Genomic DNA, 17,200 nt, shown 5'->3' on the forward strand with positions numbered 1-17,200 from the left:
TCCTGGGGCATCTGGATTGTTTCTGGTTCATTCAGGGGATGTCATCACGTGGCCTGTGAATAGTGGCTAACTTGGTTGATCATAGCAAGCAGAGAGCCAGGCCCCAGAGAACTCACCTAATCAGTGCATGCTGGATGGTGGTCTACATGCCTGCATCTCTAAGGATGTGCACACAGTAGGAAGTGCATTTTTCCCACAGTGCCCACCAGGAAATGAACAGACTCACCCACAGCCCACAGCACCACCTGGGTGGCTGGCACACAGTAAAGATTCAGGGCCATTAGAATGCTGTTTCCTTCTAGCCCCAGGTCCCAGTCCCAGGTCAGGCACAAAGTAGGGTTGAGCCAATACAGCTGGATAAACAGCAATTGAAGAAACTGCCAGATAACATTGTGACCAGATTAAAGAATGATTATTAGATAATAAAGTCATACACAATAATGATACCCCATCTGTCAGTCTGATTTATACTGTGTAGGACCCTTAGGCCTGAGACATACAGGCTCTCCAGTAACCCCTGGGGAGTAGAAAAAGGGAATGTTTTCCTATGTAATTAAGTATCTCAATTGCTAACATTAGCACATCACAGTGGCCATATGTGCAGGAATGTTTGGCAGTGTGTGATTTCAGAGACACTGCCCCATAAGCCATCAGAGCATCCAGGATCTCACATGCCAGGGGCTGAATGCTTCTTTAAGACTGCCTCTCCAGTCCCCAGCCAACAATAAAATACTCTAACACACCACTGCCCTTAAGAGACCAGGAAAGGGGGGTTGTTCTATGCCTAGCCTGAAGATGATCAAAGTCTGAGGATGTCAGATATAAAAAGTATGTATAAAGGACAGCTGTCAGATCAAGGTACAGATATTTCCTCTGCACATTTCCTAGGAAGAGAGACAGAAGTCTGTGTCTGATTCTTTTGTTTCCCAAATGGCCAACTCCAACCTGGACTGAACAGCACCATGAACCTGTCTGTTGGGAGACCCCAGTGCCAAGCCTAAGGGCAGCACAGGACCAGTCACCCCTCACAGAAAACCATGTGCCATGCTGTCACCACCAGGCTGGCTCCAAGAGCCACAGTCTCCACACCGTGCCCAGACTGTGCACAGACAGAACTCCAGTCTTCACGTTCTCGTGGACTAGCTGAGGAGGCTGGCATTGAGAGCAAACACAAAGGCCACTAGGATTCCTGCAGAAGAGGGACAAAGCAGACCGAGCACGCTCTGAGTCACAGCCAGCAAGCGTGTGCACACTTGAGGTCCTGAGCAACCGGTTCAGGGACCCAGCAGACCCTGTAACCCTCGGGCAGGCTCCTGCCTCTGCTGTCCGCTACTATGTAGTGTTCAGGGGCGCTACCCTGTAGATACCCACGAGACCAAACGAACAAGAGATTTGCTTCCTCTTCTAAGGCCAGGTTCCTCACTTTTCAGGTTGGGGCAGAATTGGGGATCATTCCCCAGGGGGTGGGGGACTCGAGAACTTGTTTAGGAAATTTAACTCTTTCCCCTTCTCAAAGCCACCTCACAAAGAACACTCCCTCTCAACAACAAAGGTACTTGACAGAAAACACAGTTTGAGGTTGAGAGTGTAGCTGCTGTGGCATGTACAGGAGACCTGGGTGCAATTCCCAGCATCCCCAACAAAATTAAAAAGCAGCTTTGAGGTGCATATACCCCCAAGCCCTCCTATACAGACATTCAACCAAAAACCATAGGAAGGAAGCCCCATAACTCAGCTGTTCCAGTAGGTTGAGTATCTCTTATCTGAAATGCGTGAGACCAGGAAAGTTTCAGATTTTACTTATTTATTTATTAGGTGTATGGATTTTTTTGCTTGCATAAATGGCGTGCCTGGTACCAATGAAAGTCAGAAGAGGGGATCAGATCCCCTGGAACTGGAGTCACACATGGTTATGAACTGACATGTGTGTGCTGGGAATTGAACCTGGGTCCTCTGGAAGAGTGAGCAGCAAGTACTCTTAACCACTGAGCCATCTCTCCAGCCCCTTGTTTCAGATTTTAGAATTAACTGAATTTGGGAATATTGCATAAACTTTACCAACTGAATAACCCTAACCTGAAAATCTGAAATGCCCCCAATTCTGAAATATTTAAATACCATGTCACCATACTGGTGCACAGAAATATTCTGATAATTGTGCTCTTACTGTGTGCCAGGTTCTGAGAACACAGCTGTGGCCACACACCAAGTCTTGCCCTATGGAATGACACTCTCATCTGGAAGAAACAGACAACTGATACCCTATGCCCTCAGCACAGGACCATGGTACATGCTGTTTCTTCCAGCTGCTCGGAAGGCTAGAATTGGCTACCCTCTCCCGATTCACACAGCAGGCACTTCCAGAGGGTAGCAACTGTCCCCTGACTGTACGATGCCCTCTGCTGTGGTTTTCCTCACAGCACTCATGTTGACAGTGGAAAGCCAGCTACCCTGGAGCCTGTTGTTTCTTCATCCCTAACGTGGGCATACAAGTACTCGAGTTGTTACTGAGTGTAAAAGTTGGCCTAGGCCATGACACACAGCAGACCCCTGGCACAGGGGAGCCTCTGACAGGATGGATGGTGAGACTGGAGGAAGTTCCTCGTTGCATATTTTCCCAGGTCAGCCTGTAGCTCTGGAAACCTTATCCCACAGCCTCTGTGGTCCACTTGCCCTCACCATGGCCCTTTGAGGCCTCAGCAGAACCTCTTAATCTCCCAGCCACAATGCTACTCACTCTCCCAACTCCTCCTTCTTCCAAGAGTAAGGCCCATCAGATCCCTCCTAGAGAACATTCACAAACTCCTACACAGTTCTGAGCCTGCCTCCTGCAGTGAGGATGAAAGGGGTGCTGCCCCAAGGAGGGGGCTGAGGCCATAAGGGGGCTCTGTGCAAGCCCTACCTACCCCCAAGGCCTCTTTTTAAAAAAAAATGGGGGGGGGGGTTGGAGAGATGGTTCAGAGGTTAACACTAGGTGCTTTTCCAGAGGACCCGGGTTCAATTTCCAGCACCCACATGGCAGCTCACACCTGCCTGTAACTCTAGTTCCAGGGGATCTGACACCCTCCTACAGACATACATGCAGGCAAAACATCAATGCACATAAAATAAAATAGATAAATCATTATTATTATTATTTTGTAATTTGCCAGGTACAGTAACACACGCCTTTAAACCCAGCACTCAGGAGGTAGAAGCAGGAAAATATCTTGAGTTTGAGGCCAGCCTGGTCTACAAAGTGAGTTTCAGGACAGCCAGAGCTATCCATTGAGATCTCAAAAGAAATTTAAATTTATTTTTATTTATAAGTATGTTTGTACCTGCTTGTCTGTACGTGCACTATGTACATGTAGGTGCCCAAAGATGGCCAGAAGAAGGCATCTGATCCCCTGGAACTAGAGTCACAGGAAGCTATGGGCTGTCTGATATGTGTTCTGGGAACTGAACCTGGGTCCTTTTCAAGAGCAAGTGCCCTACACCACACCATCTCTCAGGATGTTTCTTGAATGAGCAGATGGGTGTGCCACATGCTAGACAACACAAGTATCTCCAGTTCTGAGACCAGAGTACACTCAGCCTGCTCCAGACTGCAGGTGCTCTGCTTTACCCGCAAGCTCAGGCCCAGAAGCCATGATGCATGGCTTGAAAGCTGTGAGAGTAATGTGACTAAAGCCACGGGACAGCTCTGTAGGATCTCAGGCTGGGCATGCTCTCTGCCCTTCATTGTCCCTATCTATAAATGGGGCAGGAGAGGGGGCTTTTTGTCTTTAGCAACAAAATCCCTTCTGGTTTTGTTTTCCTTCATATAAAATTAACCTTTGTGGGAGTGTGTGGTGCTGGGGATCCAACCCAGGCTTCATGCATGCCAGTGTAAGTGTTCTATCGTTAAACTATACCCAAATTAACCATTTTAAAGTGGCATCTGGTACATTTATAATGTTGCACAGCCAAGTTGCTACCTAGTTCCAAAACATTTTATCACCCCAAAAGGAAGCCCTGCACTCATCACACCCTTACTCCTCATCCCCCCTCCTCCCAGATATAGGGACTGCAATCTGCTTCCACAGCACAGGCTCTCTGGCCTGAGCAGGTGTCTAGGTTAAACAGCCACAGGTCACAGGAAGGCAGGGTGGTTTGCTTCTCCTCTCTGAGCTCACACCCCTCATCCTCCGCCCAATTTCAGACACGGCTCCCACCGCAGGCTCCTTTCTTTTCAGTATCCATATCCTAAAGTCAGTCCGGTGTGTGAGAAGTCAGAGCCGTCGCCAGATGCATCCAGCCCACCTAATAGACAAGCGGGGGAGGCTGGGCTGAGGGTAGGGGAATGGTTCTCCCCACAGGCGTCTGTCCTCACTTTCCCTCACAAGTAGGGTGGGCTTCAGGTGTGAGGAAGCTCCTGAGAAGGGACAGCCATGATGGGAGTCAGGGTCTTTTCTGCCTTTAGAGAGGGCCAATCTAACAGGGCCTCAAATGGCCCAGGAAGATTCCCATAATACATGTGGTCTCCCTCAGGTCCAGTGACCCTTACTTAGTGCAGACAGGGAGTCCTCGGTGAGGACTCTGGTCCTGCTGGGGTCTGTGATGGCCACTCCTATCATTACAGATCTCTGCTGGGACACACTACATAAATAATTAACAAAACATCTGCCTCACTTCATAATACCCTTGTGGTGTTTTAGGACACAGTTCTCGGACCTTCAGAGACTTTCCAATTTCCTACCCAAACTGAGGGGCTCACTGTCTTGCCTTGTGGTGAGTAGGTGGGAAGAAAGCAAACACAGATCTCCAAACATTTTCTTGAGATGCCAGGAGGGCCACTCCAGCACTGAAATCCGGCTTCTTGCCAAGCTGCTGCTGTCTACTACGCCCGGCAAATTCTTTGTTTTTAAATTGTATGTGTCTGGGTGTTTTGCCTGCATGTATGTCTGCACCATGCCTGGCCTTTGGAGGCCAGAAGAGGGAGGCATCAGATCCCCTGAAACTGGAGTTATGGGCGGTGATAAGCTGTCATGTGGGTTCTGGGGATGGAACCCAAGTCCTTTGGAAGAGCAGCCCATGCTGTTAACCACTAACCCCTCCTCTCTCCAGCCCCAACGCTCACATTCTTAATTGGATTATGAATATCTTACCCTTTCAGGGCCTCAGTTTTCACTCTGTAAAATGCACAATTGGACAGCTTCCAATGCTCAAAGTCTACCCTGAGTAGGCTCCAGTGTCACCTCTACCCTATGCTCTGGTGAGCTGCTCTGCTTGGCACTGTGAGCCACTGTAACCGGTCACCAGAAAGGCACCATGTCCCCTTGCAGATTCTTTCCCAGGACAGATGTTAGAAAAAGGGTCCTGAACAATTCCAACTCTGTCCACCACCTGCACTGAGAGTGCAGTGTGAAAGGCAGCACCCCAGTAGCTTCTCCAATGACGGGGGGGGGGGGGGGGGGGAAGCGGTGGATGATGGCGACACACACCTTTAACCACCCCCACCCCCACCCCCGCACCTGGGAGGCAAAGGCGGATGGATCTGTGTGTTCGAGGCCAGCCTGGTCTACAGAGTGAATTCCAGGACAGCCAGGGCTGCACAGAGAAACCCTGTCTTGAAAAACAAAACAGAACAAAACAAAGCAAAAGAATCTCTTTCTCAAGGGCCACCCTGATTTTGAAGTGTGAGGGTTAAACAATTTGGGGAAAAGGCAGGCGCCTCAGGCTTCCCACAGTAACGACCCGCCCCCTCCCTGTCGGCATTCCTTCACACTCGGTGGAATTCCTACACAAAGCCCCCTTTTTCTTTTCTATGAGGTCACCGTCACACAGAAGTCTAAGAGAGAAAGAACAGCTCCATGTGGGTCAAAGCCTTTGGAACTGAATGCATTTCAGACCCAGTGGCCCCCCACCTGCAATCTCACAGCCCCTCAGGGCCCAGCTCCAGGGGTGGGGACCAAGGGGTTTAGGGGGTGTTGTGATTTGGCCCAGCACAGTCCAAGATGCCTGCCTAGGCGACTAGTTTCTCAGGAGCCAGACCACGTGAGAAGTCGCTTACATGTGTGTGGGGGGCGGGGGTGAGGGGTGGGGGGTGTCAAGAATTGGAGACAAGTGTCCCCTGTATATGTGGGTCTGTATTCACATAGCAAGTCCTGCTGGAGTGACAGATGTCAAAATGCCAGATCACACTCTCAAGTTCAAGTTCCCAAGATAAACGTCACAGGAAATCACACCACTAACGGATGTGCCCCAATATTACTTCTTTCTGGACCTAGGGTCTAAGAAGGATACAGGTTTGGTCTGAAAATGGATTGTGTATATGTCACCAAATTCAGACAGGAACGGGGGAGGTTGCTGGTGCGGGGGCGGTTTCTACTAACATTTTCAAAAAAAGATAAAAGAAAAGAGCCAGGTGATGGTGGCACATGCCTTTAATCCCAGCAGTTGAGAGTCAGAGGCAGGTGGATCTCTGAGTTCAAGGCCAGCCTGGTCTACAGAGGGAGTTCCAGGACAGGCAGGGCTACACAGAGAAACCCTGTCTCAAAAAACCAGAGAGAGAGAGAGAGAGAGAGAGAGAGAGAGAGAGAGAGAGAGAGAGAGAGAGAGAGAGAGGAAAGAAAGATGACATTGGTTATTACCTGGTGACAGAACTGAGAACATAGTACATCATCCACTGCCTGCTCAAAAACTTCAAAACCCTTTATAGATACTCAACCATCCTAAATAATACCTTGTTCCACAATCTCCCTGTCCCTCAGAGTCCCGAGTCCAAAGGACTAGCAAAAAGGTATGTGCACTTTGCTGCCTATGATGACATCAGCAAAAACTAAATTAAATAAATAAAAACATAGAAACAAGGCCTATTTTTACCTCTGCAAATCACAGGCCAGATGGAGAGAAATCTATCAATGCCAGAACCGAGGCTGAGCCCTCCCATAAGATGTATTATTTCACACCTTACGTTAAGGCATCACATTGCAAAGCACTTTGCAAATGTTCATCAATTTGCAGACATTCTTGGAAGGGGAAGAGATAAGTTTTAATGCTGGAGGACACAGAGCTGGGCAGGCACAGCCCAAACCACACAAGTCCTTACACACACAGTCCTCCTGCCAAACATCAGAAACGGAAGTGAATGAGGAAGTGACCGCAGACCCAGTTCTGAATGACAGGTGACAAGCAGCCTTTTTAAAAATGATCATGTCAGATATTCAGAATGAGAGCGAGGCCCTGAGGCAGTTCACTCCCCATCTCCCTACAAGGTTGGAGGGCCGGGCTCTTCCTAGGGCAGAGTCCAGCTTTGTCTGCAATAAGGACTTAGAGGTACCAACCTGAATCTAGGCTGTTTATTTAATTAATTTATTTATTTACATGATGGTGTCTTATCTAATCCTGGGTAACCTGGTACTTGCTATGTAAGTCAAGGCTGGCCTAGAACTAAAAGCAATCCTTCTGCCTCAGCCTCTCATTGTGCTGGGATTACAGGCATGAGCCACCACACCTGGCCCTAACCCCATCTAATCTTGAATGGTTCACCAAGCCCTCCACCCTCACCTCCTTTTCTGGTTCAGCCTGAGAAGAGGAGGGAAAATTATTCCCCTTTTGACAATGGTTTGTCCACCTCTGGCACTTGGAAAGACTAGTCCTTTCACCCTGGTGGCTCGGTGGCCTTTGGGAAGATCTCTCCTAGCATGCTGGAACCCAGCAGGAAAGAGCAAACACAGTAAGGTAGCCTGTGTGCCTTCAAGTTAAGAAGGCTGGTCCCAGAATCGGAGATATGAGTTTAAATCCTGACTTCATCATTCACCAGCTTATCCACTTACCTGGATATTGACTTTGCAAGTACAGGGGAAGACTACAGACTCTGCCCAGACAAGTCTGGGTTCAAATCCCGGGTCTACTGCACACTCTACAGTCTCTCTCTGTCTTGGGCACCACGGCAGTCCTCACCTTACAGTGTTGTTGAGCATGTGGGAGGAAATAACTTCCAATTTTGTGCACCAAGCCCAGCACAGGGCATATCCTCAACAATGGGAGCCACCAGTCATGGTGCCACTTTCCAAACACTATGCCAGCCAGTTCATCTCTCATAGTGTCCGTCTTCTCATCTGTATAATAGAGACAATAACTTCTGACTTATGGTGAGCCCTAACTGAGTACATGAGTGTTCAAGTCCTCAGTGCCCAGGCTGTGCACCTTAGGAAGTGAATGTCAAGTCCTAGGCCCAATGGAAAGAGGAAGGACCTCAAAGGCAGGCAGGTGGCTCAGGTTTTGGTTGCCTCCTTCTCTCGGCTGGCCCAGGGACACATGCTTGATCTCTGTATGATTCAGATTCCTTGTGCACAAAACCAAAACCAGAGTGGGGTACCAGGAGAGTTAAGGACCCCCGAACCATTCTCAGCACGCAGTAGGTATTCCATAAATGATTCAACCCCATTTCCCTCCTCCTTCCTCACTCCACATGCCCCCTGGGAAGGCCAGACTCCATTTCAATACACAGCTCTAAGTCCTAACCACTGCTTAAGTCTGAGACTTGAGTTCTCAGAGAGAGCAAAATGACTTTTTAAGTCACTTCCAAAGCAGGCCGGGCTCAGAGTCTCAAACCACGGGGACCATTTTAAATCCCAGGCCTTTTCTTCTGGGAAGTTAGGCAAGAACCTTCCCAAATGTTTGCTGTGGGGCCCTCTGCCAGGGAGTGACTCACTCCTCCGCTCCCCACAGGCATATTTTATTTGGGGGTGGGGGATCCAGGGAGAGTCTGGCCCTGATGGGGGAGGGGAACAGTTCCAACACATCCAGAAGGTGGGGATTTTTTTTTTTTCCAGTTTTCAGGACAAAGAGGAAAAAAGAACACGGGTCTTTTTTTGGTTTCCTTCCAGGTTTTGTCCGCTGAAAGACGATGTCCAAAGTTCACTGCTGTCGGAGTCAGGCACCCATTCAATGAAATTCTTCTCCCGTTAGCAACAGGGATTTTTTATGTGCCCCTTTACACACACCAGACTCCTGTAAGGACATTTTCCCTTCAGAGAGTCAAGCTGCATTTTGCCAGTGGAGAGAAGTTCAGACAAAAAAACTTTCTAAAGTTTGCTTTAAAGCAGTTACAACTTTCAACTGAGATTTTCAACACACACAAACTGTCAGTCAAAACCGCAAGGACAGCCCTTAGAGGATGTGTCCCAAGCATGCTGTCACCCATTTGTTACGGTCTCTGGGGCTCAGATAAATCAGGGGAATATGATTAACTTAGAGGATCAGGCAGAGAGGGCAATTATCTGGGGCCCTGGGTCTCCCTAGGGCCTAACCCCTAGGTATGGGGGCAGAGTCCAAATCTGGCCTAGCTAGAAACAGTCACGAACAAAGCCGGGGAACTCAGACATATTTTGAAAACCTCAATTCAAGTTCAGCGCAGCCCGCTCCCCAGCCTGCGTGGCCAAGCAGAGTGTTGCCAAGGCTGGGCTGAGCGGTTTCCACCGGACTCAGACCCTGGGGATCTGTGGGTCTGTCCCTAAGCCCCAGGCTCACAGAATCCGGCCCAGGGTCAGCCGTCACATCACACACACTGGCATACAGTGTAGGGTGCTCATCCCGGATCTTAAACACGTGTGACCACACTTACTCGGGAACGTTCAGACACGTGGACACATGTACTCCCTGGCACCCACGGTAAACGCTCGATAAACGGATAAGCGGGAGCGTAGCCTGTCCACCCGCACTGGTCCACCCCAAACTGACCCCGGGCCCCCGATGTGCACACGCACGCACTCCCGCGCAGCGAGGCGGATGGAGCCCAGCCGAGGACGCCTCGGCCTCCAGCGGGCGTCCCCGCCGCCTCCCCGGGCACGCGCGCGCGCCCACCGCCTCGGGCACAGCCCCATGCCCTGGCCCGAGCCCCTTGCCGGCCCCAGGCCACTCACCGGCGCCGGTGTCTCTCTCGGCGGCGGACGGAGCGCGGGTCGCACGCGAGTTGGCGGCGCTGCGGCCGCAGCTAGTCTACCGGGTTCGGCCGCCGCTTCTGCGCGCGTCCGCGCGCCCGCCCCTCCCCGCAGCGGGGCCGCGCCGCCCCCTGCGCCCGTGCGCGCGGCCGCCACGCAGGCTAAGGGGGCCCCGGGGGCGCGCTCCCAGCCTGGGCCCTTAACCGTCCAGCCCAGGTGGGAAGACTGAGGCCCAGACTCCAAGTCCTGGTCACTGAACCCCTCCTCGAGGGCTCTAGACTCTAGAGATGCAGGTTCGCACGGTAGCCAACCCATGGATTCTTCCCTGTGCCCATGGGGTCCCCATCAGCTGACATTGCCCTATCACAGCGCTAGCCCGACTGAAATTGACCCATCCAGAGAGTGGAGTAGGAGATGAAGTTCACTAGGAAGAGTGCTTTCCTAATCTCAGCATCTGTAACCCCAGCACTAGGAACGTTAGAAATTCAAGGTCATTCTTGGTTTTACAGCAAATTCCAGGCCAGCGTGGACTACATGAGACACTATCTAAAAAATAGTGCTCACTGTGTGCAATAGTACAAATAGTGCTCAATACAGGTACAGAAGTAGGCTCCAAGGGTGGATCCAAGTCCCTGCCCCCAAAGCACCAGTGTCTCCGGCTGATCCTGCCTCCCTGGGACTCCAGGCCAGCCAGGTCAATGTGCAAAAGGTTCCGGAAGGAGTCAGTGATTCCACTGGGGACCATTCGAATAGCCCGGTGGGAACCTGAGTTTTATCCTCCAGACCCACATGGTGGAAGAAAAGAACTGACTCCAGCAAACTGTCTCTGACCTCCACACATCTTTCACATACATGCACATTGTATGGCCTGTGTTTAAAAAACAAAAAGTCTTAATCATGAATACTTAACAACCACACTAGGATGTCCAAGCTTCTCTGGGGAGCAAATAAGGGGACTTCCACATCCCCTCAAGAGGGGATGCTCCTGGCTGGGACAGGAGTTACTGCTTCTAACTAGACTGTCTGTGTATCCAGATCACCCGCCAGCTGTCCACTAGTTGGCTGCACTGGCTGGGCACAGGGTGGCAAGATGCTGAGTGTACTTCAGCAACCTACTCTTCCACAGCCATCAGGCCACAACCTGTGGGGAGGAAAGGTCTCACTGCTGGCCCCTCTGCCTGCCTTGTGGAGTCCAGCCCCTGTGAGGGAAGTGTCATGCCACTCTTGTGCCCATTTCTTTTTTTTTTGGGGGGGGGGGATTTGAGACAGGGTTTCTCTGTGTAGCTTTGCGCCTTTCCTGGTACTCGCTCTGTAGTCCAGGCTGGCCTAGAACTCACAGAGATCCACCTGGCTCTGCCTCCCGAGTGCTGGGATTAAAGGTGTGAGCCACCACCGTCCGTGTCCATTTCTTATATGGCATTGATGAGGCTTGTTCCCAAAGTCCCCCAGGTGGTGAGTGTTGAACTGGAAGCAGATGACAGATGTCTGGCTTCAGCACCTTATTGCTAGGCAACCTGGCTCTAAGATGCTGGTGTAAGAAAGGTGTGGTCACCAGCCCAGAGCATCGAGGCTGGTCACTGTCCCTGGAGCAGAGAACTGACTCTAGCAAGTTGTCACTGACTTCCACATATACATTGTGAATTGTGGCATGTTGTAGATAGGAAACTGAGGCTCAGAGAGGTCAAGCAAAAGGTCCTAGGTCACACAGCCAGTGATGATCCTTAGAGGTCTGGCTATAAGCAAGCTGTCCATGACTGAGTGTTAAGAGAATCTGAGGCCCAGTCCACAGACCTCCACACGCTCCCAGTGACGTGAACGGGGTTGTGGGGGGGGCGGCGCAGCTTACATAAGGCTTCTGTTGTCTTAAGGGGCAGGCCGGCAACCTTCTTCTATTTCCTTCTCATTGGCTGTGGACCGGCCAGCTGAGTTGCAGAAGCTACTGACATGCTCCGAGCCCTTCACCACCCCTGCAGCACCCGTCCCTCAGCAGGGTAGGGGAAGAGGGAAAGGTACACGGGACCTCAGCCCCAGCACTTCTGTTTTCACTCACAGGAGTTTTTAGTGAGTCCCAAAATGAGTCACTGAGACTTGCAAATGCCTCCCAGATTTAGAATGGCTGCCTCCCGGGACTCTAGCGCCCCATGTGCCTCCCACTGCCAGCCATAACTGGGAATGTGGTCTCAGGGCAGGCTCTGCGTCTGCCCGGGAGACTTTCAGGATGAGGCTGTGTTGTTTCATTCTTGCTCTGCAATAGAGGACGAGAAACCATCTTGACTCTCTCTATACCTTCCTTGGGGAAGCAGCCAGGATCTTCTGCTGCTGGCCCTGCCATTGGCTCACTGTGACCTCTGTGAGAGGGCTTTATCCCCTTACTTCACGGGCTGCAGATGAAGAGCAGCAGCTCACAGAAGGAAAGAGGTGTGAGTCTGGGTGGGATTTGCTCCTGAATGAGGCATTGCTGGGATATGTAGGCAAGGGGGCAGTTTGGGGAGAGGGAGTCATGGGAACCAGAACCAGACTGTACCTCGACACACTCTAGGAGTAAAGTGTCTCTTGGTGGTAGGATTTTAGTAATTTACTTATGTGTTTTTGTGATGGCGGGGGCAGGTGGAGGGGGAGCTCATGTTCCTCAGGCTGGCCTTGAACTCTTGGGCCTGATAGCTTTCTGCCTTAGCTTCCCAGGAAGCTGGGCCTTGCCAACTCCAGTGGTGGCTAGAGTGCCAGGTCTGCTCTCTCCACAGCAGCCTCTCACCCCAAAAGTGCTTCCACTTGGAAGATCACTGGCATGGTCTTCCTGAAGGGCGGGTGGAGGAAAAGGTGTGCTATAACCTAGCCCCTCCACCTGGAGATACCTGCCTGTTTGGAAATGCCCTTGAGGGACTCTCACTGTCTCACTGTGTCCTGGGGCTCTCCAATCAGGCCAGACTGGCTGGTCAAAGAGCCCCGGAAATCCTCCAGCCTCTGCCTCCCCATTGCTGGGATTAAAACACCACTGCCACACCCACATCCAGTTTTCAGGTCACAGTTTCAAATCCTGATTTGAACACCCAGAACGGAGCCTTTCAGAGACACCCGAGGCTGGTCTTCAGCTTCGCCCTGAGGACCCTCTGTAGAGCCTGTGAACAGCACAGGAGTTTCAGAGGCACTGGCCTCACTGTTCCTCCACTGGAATGGGCAGCTTGAAGCTTCTAGATGCCCACAAACGTGGCAAGAGGCCTGGGGGTGTCATTTCGGCCCCTGGAGTCAGTGTATCTAGGTGTAAAGGTCAGAGGTCAGTTTTGAATATTGTCTTAGGAGCTAGTCGCCTTGATTTTTTAAATTTAATTTTATGTGCATGAATGTTTTGCCTGCATGTATGTATGCATGCCACATGTATGCCTGGTGCCTGTGGAGGTCAGAAGGGGGCAACAGATCCTCTGGAACTGGCATTACAGATGGTTGTGAACTCTGTGGGTACTGGAACGCTAACCTGGGGCCTCTGCAAGAGCAGCAAGTGCTCTAGACTGCTGAGCCATCTCTCCGGCTGGCGTCTCCCACTGGCCCACGCGCGGCTTGCCGATTAGGCCAGGCTGGCTGGTCAGTGATACCCAAAGACCTCCCGTCTTGGCCACACAGCACTGGGATCACACGCCCTGACACGTCTCTGTGCTGGGCCCAAACTCAGGCCCTCAAGTGTGCTTGGTGGGCACGTCACCAACTGAGTCACTTCCGGAGCCCTTAGTGGGCCTTTAAAGCTCAGGATGTTTGTTGTTGGAACACAGGTCTTCTTCTGACGTTGGCCTGAGAAAAATAATGGCTGGAGACTTGGTCACCTTCCTCTTCTGGCAGAAGGGGGGCAAAGGACTCATCTTGGCCCCCCGAATCTCCTTGGAAGTCTCAGAATTCATTGTGCCCAGGAACCTCCACACCCAGGGCAGACATGGTGCTGCCTGCTGTCCAGACAATTACTCATGGCATCACCTTCCACACTTGATAGTGAGTGGAATAGCAGCTGGCCCAGCAAAAACAGAAATGAGCAATGGGCCTCCTCAGGCCCGGTTTTCTCCTTCTTCAAATGAGTCTTCCTATGTGGGCATCCGGTCCTAGGAGGGAAAGTTCACAGATGAGCCAGTGTTCTAATTCACACCTTTTCTAAATGTGAGTGTGAGATGATTGGGGGTGTGGGAGGATGTGTAGGGGTGCCTGTACTGGGAGGTGGGGGGCAGAGGACACCCTCATGTCACCTAGTCTGGAGGTGTGGGAGGGTATGTGTGGGTGTCTGTACCTGTGTGTATGGAGGCCAGAGGACAACCTTATGTCATCCTCAGAAATGCTGTCACCCCCTTTGAGACAAAAATCTCTCACTGGCCTGGAGTCACCAAATCTGGTCCTCCTGCTTCAATACAAGCATTTTACTGCCCGCTGTCTCGCCAGGCCTAACATACATTTATAAGGGGCATGTGGTAGGTCTAGACTGTTTACTTCGTCTCTCTGTATTGCCACATATGAGAGGATAGGAGACAAACATGATATGAACCCGGTCGACCAGTCCTACCCTGATTATTTCTTTCTGGGTGTTCAATGTCCTTTTGGCCTTGGGAGCAGGTAAAGGAGCCAGGTAACCCTCCCACATTTCCTAGGGGAGTCTCTGCGCTGGCCCTAAGGGTTTCCTCCATGGCCAAGGCCTAGACTAGGCTGGCTGCTCTCAGACTAGATGACAGCAAGGGCTCCTTGGATTTAAGGCCAGTGACACACCCACCATTGATCCTTCAGTCCCAAACATGAAATGCATGGCCTGGTGGGGATTAGGTGTGGCTTTCTCAGCCCTGGTTTGCTTCGGGGAAGAATGCAATTTTCCTAGCCACCAGCACATACCAAAAGCCATTTTAGAGGTGACATGGGGAGGAAGATGGCTGGAACTGCAAATCTTTGTTTGTTTGAGACAAGGTCTCACTGTGTAACCCTGACTAGTCTTGAATTCAATCTTCGTGCCTCTGTCTCCTGAGTGTTGTGATTACAGATGTGAATCACCAAGCCCAACTAAGACCTGGAGTTTTTTGTTGTTTGGATTTTTTTTTAGATTTATTTTATTTTTTTTTATGGATATGACTATTTTGCCTACATGGATGTATGTGTGTCATATGCCCAAGGAGGCCAGAAGTGAGCATCAGATTCCCTGGAACTGGAATTATAGTTGTGAGCTGCCATGGAGGTGCTGGGAATCGAAACCCAGTCCTCTGCAAGAACAAGTGCCCTTAACCACTGAGCCAGTTCTCCAGCCCGAGGCCTGGTGTCTTAAAGACCAAACTGGGAATTATGGCTATCTTGGAATCCCACCTGTAGCTCTGAAGCAGCATCCTCATGCCAAGGTGGAAGCCATCAGCTGAACCCCTTATCAAGACAGAAAACCCTTTCCTCTGTCCCACAGGTGCTCTCCTGTTATTTTGGGGTGATTTCCCTGAAAGGATATGGTGGTTCATGCTCACTCTGAAGAGGTGGTGAGACAGAGCTTCAGAGCTTCTGAAGGCAGAGTCAGGTACAAGCACTGTGTGGCTGGGAGCCAGAACCTGTGGCTCTGACCGGAATTGCTCAGCAGAGCCCTGGGTCAGGCAGCTGTTTAGCCCCCGCACATTCTTCCTGAAGCCTGGAGCTGAATACCATAATTCTGTGACCCATGGCCCTGGGGCAGAGCTGGAGCTAAGGATTCTAGCCAGAAACCTAGACTCTGGAGGGAGTTCAAAGCTCTGCTCCCCAGTTTCCGGTAATGTGGCCTTAAGCCAGGTCCTTCACCCCTCATCAGGAACTGGAGGCAAGAACATGCTTCTTACCAGGCTGGGGTTGAGAAGGTACCCCAGGAAAGAACATCACAATCCCTTCCAGGACCATCATAAACGGTCCCAGGCGCAGGGCAGAGAAGATCAATGAGGGAAAAGGACAATAAATGTGTTTGTCTTAGTTTTATACGGCACAGGCGCCTTCAGATGGAAGACTCAAAGACCCAGGATGAACTATTTATCTAATTAATGTAATGTGTATGTGTGTCTGTCTGAGGACAACTTTGTAGAGTCAGTTCTCTCTTTTCCAGTATATGAGTCCTGGGGCTCGAACCCAGTTCATTAGGCTTGGCAGCAGGCACCTTTACCTGCTGAACTGTTTCACCCACCCACGCTGTCCTTTGGCCACGTGGAGACATGATTAGATAAAAGTCCACCTTCAGATGGACAGAGTCAGGATTGGACAAAAGTCCATCTGCAGAGCACTGGACCCAGCTAGGCCTGTCTGTACAGATTCTTCTAGGCCCTTCCTAGCATTCTTTCCTCCTGAGTGTAGGGCAGGATGCCTCTGGAATGAAGGTCATGTGATTTACTGTCAGATAAAGTGTCTTAACAGCTAGCTCTAAAGAGAGCTGGAAAGTGACGTTTTTAGACGGTGTGGTTTTGGGGGAAAGGGGTCTCTGATCCCCACGATTCATTTAGGAGAAGAAAGAGTCTAGCTCCCACAGCTTGTCTCATGTGAGAAAGGAGAACAAGAGACAGGGTCTGCCGTTGGCCCAGAGCTCATCAACTGGGCGACGATCTAGCCAGAATCCCTGGGATTCTCCGCTTCTGCCTCTCCAGTGGTTATAAGCACACACCAGCACACCTAGCGTTTTTTACACAGGGATCAAACTTGGGTCCTCACTCTCATAAGGCAAGAACTTTTACAGCTGAGCAATCTATCCTTGAAGATTCCCATACCCAGCTGGGCATGATGCCTCATCCCTGTAACCCCAGCACTCAAGAGGCTAAGAGAGCATCAATCACTAGTTTGTGGCTAATGCCTCTATTTTGAGGGTGTTGCTTTCAGAACTCAATAATACCAAGCTCATGTATGGCAGAAAATAACATTATTACCAAAGTTTGTATGTCTCATAGTCTAGCACCTGGTGTTGTCCTGTGTTAGCTCATCTGATTAACTCAGCATTAACCATCTGCTCGGGTATCTGTAGAGTTGAGCTTGTCACTGTTTTTGTTCACCACATGTTCCATGTAAAGATACCTCTATAGATTTGTCCTGCTGTCCCTGATCTGTCTGCTGTGGTGGAAGGTGGGCTGTGATCCCTATGAAGGGAAGGAGTAGGGGCAGAGGAAGGCAGCAAACCGGCCCAGAACCCCCAAATGCCAGTTTCTGTGGTTGCCTCCCAACCTCTCTCTGCCTTCTTCAGTTTCCATACCCCTTCCATGGGAGCGTGAAGATTAACACAGAGATAGAGAAGGACTCAGTTTCCTCAACTGGAGCAGAAAGAGTCAGGCTGAGGATGAAAGCCACGCCCT

The 17,200-nt window shown here is 50.8% G+C and overlaps 1 protein-coding gene across 3 annotated transcripts in view; it reads right to left on the minus strand.

Annotated features, from left to right (window-relative positions):
• Positions 1-10,024, minus strand: part of Nek6 (NIMA related kinase 6) — a 77,357-nt gene extending 67,333 nt beyond the window's left edge. The window contains exon 1 of one of the 3 annotated variants that reach the window (XM_052726391.1): positions 9,891-10,024. The gene's annotated coding sequence lies outside the window, so the exon portion shown is untranslated. The remainder of the gene's footprint in view (positions 1-9,890) is intronic. The other 2 variants (XM_052726392.1, XM_052726390.1) reach the window with 2 other exon arrangements.
• Positions 10,025-17,200: the final 7,176 nt, after the last annotated feature.

This window comes from Peromyscus californicus, unplaced genomic scaffold (genome assembly GCF_007827085.1).
Source record: "Peromyscus californicus insignis strain IS unplaced genomic scaffold, ASM782708v3 Scaffold_7__1_contigs__length_154581171, whole genome shotgun sequence".
NCBI lineage: Eukaryota > Metazoa > Chordata > Mammalia > Rodentia > Cricetidae > Peromyscus > Peromyscus californicus.